Genomic DNA, 11,967 nt, shown 5'->3' with positions numbered 1-11,967 from the left:
GATGTTTTTGAAAAACTCGCTCAGCTGTTCTCTATCATAAATATTTTCTGATCCCTCCCCTTTTAATGATGTCATAAAAGCCCCAGCCCCCACCTCCTTGTCTCACTACTTGAGAATTTCCAGGCTTGATCCACTCTCCAGTGTTAGCATGTGATGACTCATGACTCATGAAGCCCACTGCAGTTTGCACATTGACAGGTGTGCAAATACTGATAAGTAAAATGTTGACGAACTGAAATACAAGTGACTTGTGAGAAATAAAACCTTAATTATGAGAGTGACTTGTCCATTCTGCTTGTCTGTCTCTTCATGAACTCTTTTTTCTATTTTTAATAGTTTTATTTTTATTTAGTTTTAATTTTAATTAAAGTGATTCAACTTTCACAGTTGAAGAGAACTATAAAGCTTGTTATGAAAAACAGTAGTTCCCCAACCTCACCACCAACTTCTCACTCTCCAGGGGCCATTATTTTAGTTCTTTTAACTGATTATTTTTATTTTTCTTCATGTCTTTACATAACACTTACATTGATATTTCTTTCCTTTTTAACTTGAAGCAGTATTTATTGACTTTCTGGTATGGATTATTGAAAATTTAATTCTTTCTTATTCGTACCCCTGTGAATTGCATTTTTAGTTAGAACAATATCCAGTGTTACATTATTTGGACTATGTAGATGCCGTTGACAGATTATCTATGTAATATACTCTGATTATTTTCCTTTCCTGTACAATTTTTTGTTTTCTCTAGAGTTAATAATTACTGGTTTTTAACATCCTGAGTTTCATATATTCTTACCACTGATTTATCCCCGAACCTTCCTCAGTTTGTGTAAATCTTCTCTCAATGGTTTTATATGCGTTGGATTTCTTTCTTTTTTCTTTTTCTATATCTCCCTCTTTTTCTCCTTCCTTCCCTTCCCTTCCCTTCCCATCTCCATCACTCTTACCAGGGGCCTTCTAACATGCTCCCAACAAGACTAGGTGATCTCTGGGCTGGCTGTACAAGTTACCATCTTAGGATCGCTTTTCACCATGATGCTGAGAATTCTGTCATCTTTCCTTTGGGTTAGAATGCCTGATTATGCTGTTTTTTGGTTAACTATTGTATTAAAAGAATGCATATTCCATTACCTGGTAGGTACATTTTTTTAGGCCTAAAAATTCTTGATTCTGTCCTCCTACTTAGTTGGTAATTGGGCTAGGTATGAAGTTCCAAGTTAGATATCATCTTACCGTAGAGTTCGTATTTTTCATTATCTCAAAGCTCCTAAGACGTCTCCTCTCCTGATCCTTGATTCTTTATGGTAAACTTATTCTCCCTCCAGGAAGTTTCTAGGATCTTCTCCTTACCTCCAGTGTTCTGAAAGTTCAAGATGCTATCTTACTGTGGGTCTAGTTTTATTTTCTGTCCTGGGCACTAGAGAGGACATTTCAATCTGAAGACTTAGATTCTTCAGTTTTGGGAAACTTTCTTGGGTTATTTCTTTAGTGATTTTTCTTACCTATATTTTTTCTATTCTCTCTTTCTAGAACTTTCATGACTTAGCTATTGAGAATCCTGAACTGGGCCTCTATTTTATCTTTATTTTCCATGTCTTTGTCTTTTTGTTTTGCTTTCTGAGAGAGTCTCTTTCAAATTTTCTGTTGAGTTTTTCGTTTGTGGTCTTCCACTTTTAATTTTTAAGACTTCTTTTGTATTCTGTAATTTTTTTAAATAGCATCCTATCTTTGTTTCATGGATTCAATACCTTCCTGTAAATTTCTAGGGATCATAACGATAGTGTCATCTCTCTCTTTGTCCATCTCCATCTCCATCACTCCACAGTATCTGTTTTCTGTTTTTGTTTTTGTTTTTTTTTTCATTTTGGTTACTCTTTTCTACATTGGGCCCTTTCCTTCAGTAGCTGGGGAGTTGGCTTACTGATCACAGAGGGCCCTATAGGACTAACTGAATGTTCTGTGTACATGGGTGGACTTGCTGACAGTTGGCATCAGGGTAAGGGGGTTTGGCTTATAAAAATATTTCTTTTGGACAGGTAAGATTCCTCTGAGGACTTTCTATCTTTTGTGTGGAAGGGTAGAATGGTTCTTGCCAGGGTTAGGGAGCCAGATTCAGGGCTCGGGAGAAAATGGCTGGTGGAGGTTGTAATATTATCCTACATGTGACCTTCCCATTCACATAGTTATAATCTGGGAGCCCTACCTTCAACTCTTCCTGGCATTCCACGGCCCAGGGGCAAATGGGGACGGGAAGTGGCGACTTTACTCCTTCTTAAGCAATCTTCTAATCATCCTGTATTTAGCCCCTCATTCACCCCTTCAAGATGAAACTAATAATTTGGTGGAGGAACCCCTGAAGGTATTTTGGGTTGTTTCCCAGCTTTTTCCACTGCAAATTTATGATTCAGAATTTTTTCCCCCCTCTTTAATTGCCCACCCCTTTCCCCTTCCACCCCTGACCGATGGATGTTGCCGTTTCCCCTTAAGAACTGCATCTCTGAAGGCCAGGAGTCTCCTCCCACTCGCTCGGGGCATACACCTGGGGCCTGGCACATTCAGGGTATGGTCCGTGGCTCCACCTGGGGTACAAGCCCAGGACCTTCTGCGTGTAAAGCAGATGTGCTAAGCACCACACTATGGAGCCACCCCCTGATTCAGAATTCTTGATTCTAGCAAGTCAAATTGCTTTATCTATCCTTTCCAGCTTCCAAAACTGTGTTTTTTCTTCTTTTTTTATTCTTTTTGTCCTAATTGTTTATGTCTTTTTTAAAAACAAATTTGAGGATTTAGGAAGATGAGGATACTGTTGGATATAGTCAACTTGTTATTTTGTTTGGAAGTCAGAAATCATGCATTCTTTACTCAGAACTATGAAATAAAAACCATTTTCACAACCGTTCCTCATTCTTCCGCACTTTCTTTTCCTCAATACTTTATTCTTATTGCACCGAAAATAGAGAGAAATCAGAAGTATTATACTGTATTCAGGCAAGAGCATTTTGCAATGTCCCCACTTTTAAGAGACACCAAGCGGTCAGGAATAGTATTGTCATTCACAAAGACACTTAAGCATAGTAACAAATATCCAATATAATCAGAAATGAACATTATTAATCGTGTATCTTCTCCGTGTGCATTAATGACCAAACGCCCCTATAGCTATGGACCAGTAGATTAGGAATTTTCCTAAAATGATAATATTTTTACACAGATTCAGTTCTTACCATTCAGAGTTGTGTTTATTTTAGTTACAGCAACAAGAAAATACTCAGAAGACATGATACTCAAGAACGTACCAGACACAGCTAGAGAGGGACTGTCTAATTAAAGCCTCACCCAACAAAGAGACAATAAGAGTGGTTGAGCATTGATAAGTTAGATTGGGTGACTGGTATAAGAGCAATTTTTCTCTACAGAGGCTTGAATTTTTTTATAGAAAAAAATGTTAAAGGGTGGGAAATAAGAATGCCTCATCCAGTGTTTTTTCTCACTACCAGCTGCCTAGAATTATTCAGATAATTTGCCCCCAGTACTCACTTTCCTGCCACCTCTTACTTGCACACGCACCGCCCCCCCCCCCACACACACACACCTCTCCCAGCTGCAAAACTCCACCTAGGGTTTCCTTTTAGACACAGTGGGAACGCTGTAGCATGTCAGAAAAATTGCCAGAACAGCAGTAAGGAAATATATATTCTAAGACTTTTGGCAAATGACACATCCCCTGGCCCTCAGTTTCTGCATCTAGAAATGAAGGAGGCAGTTTCCATGATCACTAAGGTCTTTCTTAGGAGCAACCACCCATGATCCTATCAATGGCTAAATGGCTGGCTGGTGAGGTGCCCCTGGTGTTAGTAGCATCTTGCTCTTCGCGAATGGCCCCAGACCGAAATACATTGTTTGACATGAGCCTGAACAAGGGAGTAAGAGAATGTGCTAGATGTGGTGAGTGGGCTAGAGACGGCTGGTCAGGGGATGCCTCCCCTGGCGAGTTTGTGGTTGTCTCTGAGTATGATAATCTTCTGAAAACACCATTACCAGGAATCAAAAAAGCTTCTTAAATATTGTGAAGCCCCCGTCTTGCCATCTTTTCACTGATTTATTTTCCGTAGGAAGAAGGTTATGATCACAGGTCTCACAGTCATTTTCCTCTACTCCAGGGAGCACAAGAAAAGTGCATTTTGTACTTAACTCACTTATCACTTTGTCTGTAGTCCCATTTGAGGTTGATTGAGTGGTGGGTCCCATAACCAGTAATTTTTCTTGGAAAATTTGCTCTCTAGATACACTAGCCCATGTGGCAAAAACCCACATGCAGGAAGGTTTGGTGCAAAACCGTTTGTAAAAGCCAAATCTCGGTTACCCGGTAGATGTCTGTCATAGGGGAATTGTAAATAACATGGGGCACATTCATGCTATGCGCCTCGTGCCGCTCTGAAGATGGGAGGTGGGTCTGTAAGCGCTGACAGTGAGGTGCCATTTATGTAAGCACAGGTACTCATGTACAATAATGAGAATTTCTAGTATTTACAAGTACTTGTAATATGCCAGGCTCAGTTCCAAGCACTTTATATGCATTAGCTCATTTAATCCTCCAGTTACCACATGAGGTAGATTCTATTGTTATCTACGTTTGGCAACTGAGAAAATGAACTTTGTCAATGTTGCAGTTAGTGGCCGAGCCAGAGTTCCAACCAGGCAGCCCAATGCCAGAGCCCTACACTTCTCCAGGGAGGGGCGTGTGTGTGTGCACACTTACACACATTCACGTATGCATAGAACATTTCTAAAGGAGAGAAGTATCAGTGGGATGTTATCTATCAGTGGTGGCTTCTGCAGAGGGAAGTTTTTAAGGGCTAGGTGTCTTAGGTGAAAACAAAATATTTATTATTGAACACCTTTTGTGTTATTAGTATTTGTTATATATTCTTTTTCTCAAATGACCAAAATGTTGTTAGTACATTCTAAAAAGTCACATGGTATAAAGAATGATAAAACAGAAGCAGTAAGATCACATCTATGATTTTATAATACGGAATATTTTTCTTTTCTTGTCTCTCACTTTTTACCCCAAATTCCTAGTCAGCCTGCCATTGACCTAAAGCCCCTAGCAAAACCTAAGAATTCTTGTGAAAATGGCTCTTCACATTTAGCTACATTTAATGATACCCTTTTTGAAACTACAGATTAGAATATCTTTTGTAACATTTGTATGATAAAGTAATTTTTCTCTAATAGCAATTACACTTCTATAAAGGAGTTACTAAACCCAGCTTATCATTGTAAAGAAAGATTTTTATTATTTACTTGCACATGGCACACCACAAAAAGCAGTGCACATAGTAGGTGCACACATTGCTTTTTCATATGTGATGTGACTGGAAAACCCAAAATGCAGTGGACCAGCCTTCTAGTTCACAGGACTGTGGTTTTGGCAAATCACAGATGAGTCGGTCCTGCCTCCAATGTTTGGAGGAGAAATTCATTATGTGGCTTATGTACTCCCTAGAGAATGTTCAGTTCCTCACGAAGTAAGCTGCTTGAATTATGTGACAGTTCAGGCAGTAAAAATGGTTTCAGCTTGACCACTAAGCAAAAAGTTTCTTGGGGATTCATGGAGTCAGATTGCAGTAAGGGCAGTCATCCCCAAATCTAACTGGTCACCAGAATTATCTGGGGATCTTTTCTTGTTATCATTAATACAAATTGCTGGGCCCTCCCTAAAAATTCAGTAGCTCTGCAGTAGGACCTAAGACTTTGCCATCCATCATAGTTGATTTCTGACGCTCAGCCAAGTTTGAGAATCAGTCACTGTTTCGGTTTATCCCACTCTACCTGCTAACATAGTTTTGACTCATCTAATTATACTTTATGACGTAGCTTAGTTAATGAATAGAGAAATGCCCAAAACATGTTTAAAGATACATTCTGCTACATTTGTATGAACTATATGGATTATAATACATAGAACAACATGTTCTATGTATTCTATAATAAACATGTGTTCAGCACTTTTATAGTGAGAAAAGCATCTGCAAATACTGTGATGGAGATCATAGTGTAGTGGTCAAAAATAATGGTTCTGGACTTGGGCATCTTAGCTTCTGAAAGATATCAAAATATGCCCCCCTAAAATATGCCACTTTGGCATAGAGATTATTTTGAGCTAATTGAGAGTCAGCAGATGCAGGAAGAGTTCTCTGTCTTTCCTTATCTGCCCAAAAGCAAGGCATAAATTTCCTTTGTGACGCTATTTCCTCACTGTACAAGAAAAAGAAGATCAGCTATCGCTAGAGACAGGGAGATGACACTGAGACACGTTTGTATAAACAGACCTTACTAAAAATAATCCTCATCTTCCATTAGTTCTCTCATATTATTTTCTAGTCACTTCCCCATGATTTATTGCCCATCAAAGCCAAAACCTCTTTTTCTTTGTTGAAATGGTATGTTAGCCCCTTGAGTCAAACTGCTTCTTTGAATTTCACTTTTTTATTGTGAACTCTCATGCATGTAAATGTTATTAAAATTATATCCCTTTTCTTTTGCAAATCTTTAATCAGTTAATTCTCAAGTCCCCAGTGTATGAACATAAGAGAATAGAGGAAAAGTTTTTCCTCCTCGACACTTCAAATCTCAGTTCTACAGCTTCCTATCTGTGTGACCTTGAACTTGTTTTCTTTTCTAAATTCTCTCTGTGACTTATTTTCTTCATCTACAAAATTATGGTAATAATAGTACTATTACGGGGTCGGAAAGTTCAAATGAGTTAATACTTTTAAGCCCTTAGATCAAAGACTAGTATTTAGTAATTACTTGACAGATATTAACTGCTATTTTATTTGATCTTCACAAGATATTATTACTGCAATTTTACAACTGTGAAAATTGAAGTTTGGAGAGTTTAAATTACTTGCCCCAGGTCAGATGAAAAATAGTGGAAACCCAGAACCAGATCTTCTGACTCCAGATTTTATGCTGTGTAGTTTTTAAGTATTTACTTAACATTACAGAGTTGTCTATAACTTTGATTCTTGCCAAGAATATTTGGGACAAATACTTAATAATGATGACCAGAGGACTCCAGAAATATGGTGGGGGGGGGGGGGAAGGAAAGATATAAAACAGCAGAGAGAACTCACTTTAAAAACAGTGATTGATACCAAATAGGGTAAGTTTTAAACAATAATAATTAGTGACATGTGTAAAGATAAGTATGGGTATGAAACTGAATTAGGCAAGTGAGGTTACGACAAAAATAAAAAATCAGGTGTGCTTTTGCCAAATCTGCTATAAATGAGAGTAGTATCAATGAGCACACAAGAGAGGAAATTTCATTTCACGGTTATGCTTCCTATGTATCATTCACTTGGCTCGGAAACTATGCATAGACTGTTACCATATTATTCTAAAGATACAGTTCCTTCAAATCAGTGCAGGGAATTTCAGCTCAACACTGGGATAAAACTGAAAAGAGATCCAACTAGTACTATTAATCATGTGGAAACAAAAAATTATAAGCCCCGTCTATATATTTTCATTCAGACTTGGCAAGAGATTATAACTAAAGCCAGAAACTATAGGCTCTAGTTGCAGTTTTATTATTATTTTTTTTAATGAAAAAATTGGAGGCAATTGATAAAGGTTCTTTGAGATGACAAGCTTTCAGCCAGCCATTAATCTCTTTAAATAGACAGGGAAAAGGTTACCAAATATTTACAAGCCTGTTACATAAAACTTAAGTCTATATTTATTCTGTGTCTTGTTATCTTAACGTGTGTTTCTAACTTCTTGGTTAAGAATGATGAAGAGCTTTCTTATAAATTAAGAGGTCATTTGTAATAGGTCTAGGGAATATTCATTTGTAATTTAGAATAAGTAATTTTGTATTTGTTATATACAACTTAGTTTGTTAGAATTTGGGGTGGATAAAACTGTTTATTCTCTTCAAGTTTAAAGTTTATATCAAGTCTATAACTATGATTGGAGTAGGGCTTGATTTTGCTTACCACATTTGTAATAACTTAGTAAGGCCTCACTAATCTATTTAACTAAACATCTATGTAAACTCCCTTAAACTTACAAAGAAAGCTAAAGTATTTCCTACTTGTAAATTCTGGGTTGTTTTGTTTTGTTTTTTATTGATTGGTTCAAAATGGTTTTAATATTATGTGCTTTTGCAAATGAAAATCAAGTACTTCTAATTGAAAAAAAAATCTTGACAAGTACATCAGTGGCTAGTCAGATATGACTTGGAAGTCTTTGTGAAATTATAAAATGCCTTTATTTGGGAACCGAAATCAATGACAAAAAAGGGAGGAGGGAGACATAGATCAGTGGGGTATTGCTGACTGTGAATTAATCATAAACCAACAGGGTGACAAGGTGCTAAAAACCCAATCCGCTCTCAAGCTACATCGCCAGACATGTAGAGAACAGGTGAAGGAGATAATGGCTGGCTCTACTTTTCATCACAACTAAGTTTATGTTAAGACCCAAGGACCCTATTTTGAGAGGAGCTAGGAGAGCACAGAGTGGTCATACGTGGCAGCTGGGGAGTGGGGGGGGGCAGGTATACAGCTGGGCTCTCCCTTTAAAAAGAACTTCTGGTCCAGCAGTAGAGGGTGCAGAGAACTGATAACCTCCAGCTGCAGCACCTTCAGGCTCTACCTCAGCTTCTGGACTGAAGCCACACTCTGCCTAGGCTGCCTCCGGCCCATGACAGAGCTCAGAATTCTGCACAGTGCAAGATGCCGCTCATGCGCAACCTCTGAGCTCCTATTTGGCTTAGGTGAGACTCTGGGACTTGCAACCCAGGCTGAGGCTCTCTGTGCAATCCTGCTTCCTTCCACCTCTCCTTCCCCAGTTATCATTTTAGTATCATGACCTAAAGCATTTTCCTGCTAAATTTTCATTTCTCCCCTTTTACCTCTCACAGGCATTACCCACACCCCACCTGCCAATAAATTGCTTGCACTCCTAACTCCATCTCAGTTTCTGCTTCCTGAAAAACCCAACATGAAGGACTGGATCAATAGTCTTTTAATCAATACTTAATCAGTCAATCAATACTTTATTCTTTAAATTCCTCTATAAAAGAGCCAGGTTATAGCAGGACAGAAACCAAAATTTTATTTTTTTTTCCTAAGAATGATGTTTAAACATTGGCGGCTTCCTTTTTATACTTTGATAGTTAACATAAAAACCATAGGTCTCACCTTACTGCCTTTGTGTATCAGCAGTGGGGTGTAAATGTCTGGTGAGGATTCCTACATGATCTCTTTAGATACTTTCTGGTTTTAAAGTCCTTTGGTTCTATGAGTAATTGAGGATTGTCACCTAAAATGGGGAGCCAGTTTCTTCTGGATTGCTCTAATAGGCAGAAATAAAAGTAGTTATGGGAAAGAGGGTTTTATTCCATATAGAGAAAAACCTTTTAACAACCAGAAGAGTCAAAAAATGAAAGGGACTGCTACTAGAAGCTGTAGGCTCCTGAATTAGTTTGTAAAAGCTGCCATAATAAAGTACGAAGCACTGAGTGGCTTAAACAACGGAAACGTATTTTCTCACAGTTCTGGAGGCTAGAAGTCCAAAACCAAGATGTCAGCAGGTCTGATTTCTTCTGAGGCCTTTCCTTGGCTTGCAGATGGCCACCTTCTCACTGTGTCCTCATGTGATCTTTCTTTTATGCCCGTGCATGTCTGTGTCCAAATTTCTTCTTATAAGGACACCAGTCATGTCATATTATATTAGGGCCCACCTACCCACATGAACTCATTTTAATTTAATTACCTCTTTAAAGATCTTACCTCCAAATACAGTTATATTCTGAGGTACTAGGAGTTAGGGCTTCAGCATATAAACTTGGGGATAGAGACACAATTCAGGCCATATCAGCCTCCTCAGTTAAAATTTTCAATCAAGTCCCGATATGGCTGTCAGAAGGTTTTGGACTGGGTTTCCTCATGAGTGTGTCTCTGCCCACTGGTGTGCCACTAGACCCTCCAGGTGTATGGCCCAATTTTGATTAAAATGCATATCTTACATGAGGTTCCCCCAGAATCCGGCCTTTAGACACGGATTCAAGTGCAAGCAGTTTATTTGGGAGGTGGTTCCAAGAAACATTGATCAGGCAAGGAGTAGGAAAATGAGGCAGGAAAGAGATGGCAGCCAATACAGGGTGCTCTTTTAAACAAATTATCACCATGGGCAACTGGGGCTCAAGGCTGCTGGAGATGATACAGAGATTCGCCTCAGTTATCCCATCCAAGGGGTGAGAAGGATGAAACATTTGTCCACAGGCTCTACCAGTGAGGCTGCTTGCTGGAGACTTTTCACTCTCTGGCACTTCCATCCTGCCCCGTGCACGCAGGGCAAGCTGTCCAAGCCAGAAAGAGTCTCCCAGTAAAGAGTTGCAGGTGCTGACAGTCAGAAATCCGGTCAGCATTCTGAAAAATGATTCCTGCCGGGGACATGCGGGCACAACACTGATGCTTCTTCCACGGGCTAAAATATATTTTAGCCACAACTAGGGTGATTTTTAGCAGACAGAGTATGCAGTAGAGCAGGTCACGGTTTGGTCTATAATGGACATTACCTGCCATGTGTAAGAGGTGAAAGGGAGAGAACAGCGTAAAAAGATAATTCATTTCTTGGAACATGTAAGAACTCTCCTTCGTGAGTGTGAAGGCGAGTTCTATCAAGGCTGTTTTACTCAAACTATCATAAAAATCCATTAGCCTATGAAAGAGGAAAAAAAAGAGTGAAGTCGCCAAGAATCTTATCTAATCCCTCGGAGAAGCGGTCCCCAACCTTTTTGGCACCGGGGACCTGTGCTCCCATGAGAATCTAATGTCTGATGATCTGAGGTGGAGCTGAGGTGCTGATGCCCCACGAAGAGCGTCTGCAAATACAGACAGAGCGTGGCTCGCTCCCCTGCCACTCACCTCCTGCTGTGCGGCCCGGTTCCTAACAGGCCATGGACAGGTACTGGTCCATGGCCCAGGGGATGGGGACCCCTGCCTTAGAGCACATGGGAAAAATTTTAGTCTTCAAAATTTTACTTTTTTGTGAAATAGAATGATGTAGGACTGTATTCTTGCTATATGATGTAGTATTCCATTAAAAAAAAAAGCAAGGTGCAGAATAATGTGAATAGTATGGCACTATTGTGTAAAGAAAAGGCATATGTATGATCACGTTTACTTATGCGTGGATTATCTTTAGAAAGGTCCCTGAGTCATTGGCAACAGTGGTTGCCTTTGGGGAGGTGTTCTGAATAGAATTGCGGCTCACTCCATCTCTACCCCGCCCTCATTTTAAGGCGCAGTCCTGAACTATAGAGGCTGGGAAGACAAACACCGCATTCCCAGACTCCTTTGCAACTAGGATTCTGGAAGTGTAGTTCCCTTGGTTAGATACACCGTACATGATTTGGAAAACATCGGTGAGGCACAAGGCATCTTCCTGCTGTTTTTTTCAGCCAGTAAGCAAGGCCGTGGGACACGAGCAGCTGAACTCCATGTCCCCGTGTCAGCAGCCATTTTGTGGTTGCTGAGAGGCAGTCGTGGTGATGTCAGCCACAGTGGCACCCTGGATCACTACCACAGTGCTGCCCCTGAACTCCTTAACAACATGGGCAGCCCTTTGAGGTCTCTCTTCCAGCCCTTCAAGAGATTCCGCATATTAAATCCCTTTGTGCTTGAAGTGCTTATAATGAACTCTTGCTCATGTAGCACTGGAACTGGGTAGAAATGAAATAAGAGGAACATTTCTTTTCACTTTGTGCTTTTTATTTTAATAAACCATTTTTTTAAACTGTAGAGAGATATATATTTAAAAATTTAACATTTTAACTATTTCAGTGTACAGTTAGTTCAGTGGCATTCAGTACATTCACCATTGCCATCGTCCATCACCAGAACTGTTTTTGTCTTTCCATGTGAAACTCCATGCACATTACAT

The sequence above is a fragment of the Rousettus aegyptiacus genome, unplaced genomic scaffold (assembly GCF_014176215.1).
Source record: "Rousettus aegyptiacus isolate mRouAeg1 unplaced genomic scaffold, mRouAeg1.p scaffold_m13_p_11, whole genome shotgun sequence".
Classification (NCBI taxonomy): domain Eukaryota; kingdom Metazoa; phylum Chordata; class Mammalia; order Chiroptera; family Pteropodidae; genus Rousettus; species Rousettus aegyptiacus.
This window is presented reverse-complemented; position numbering follows the sequence as displayed.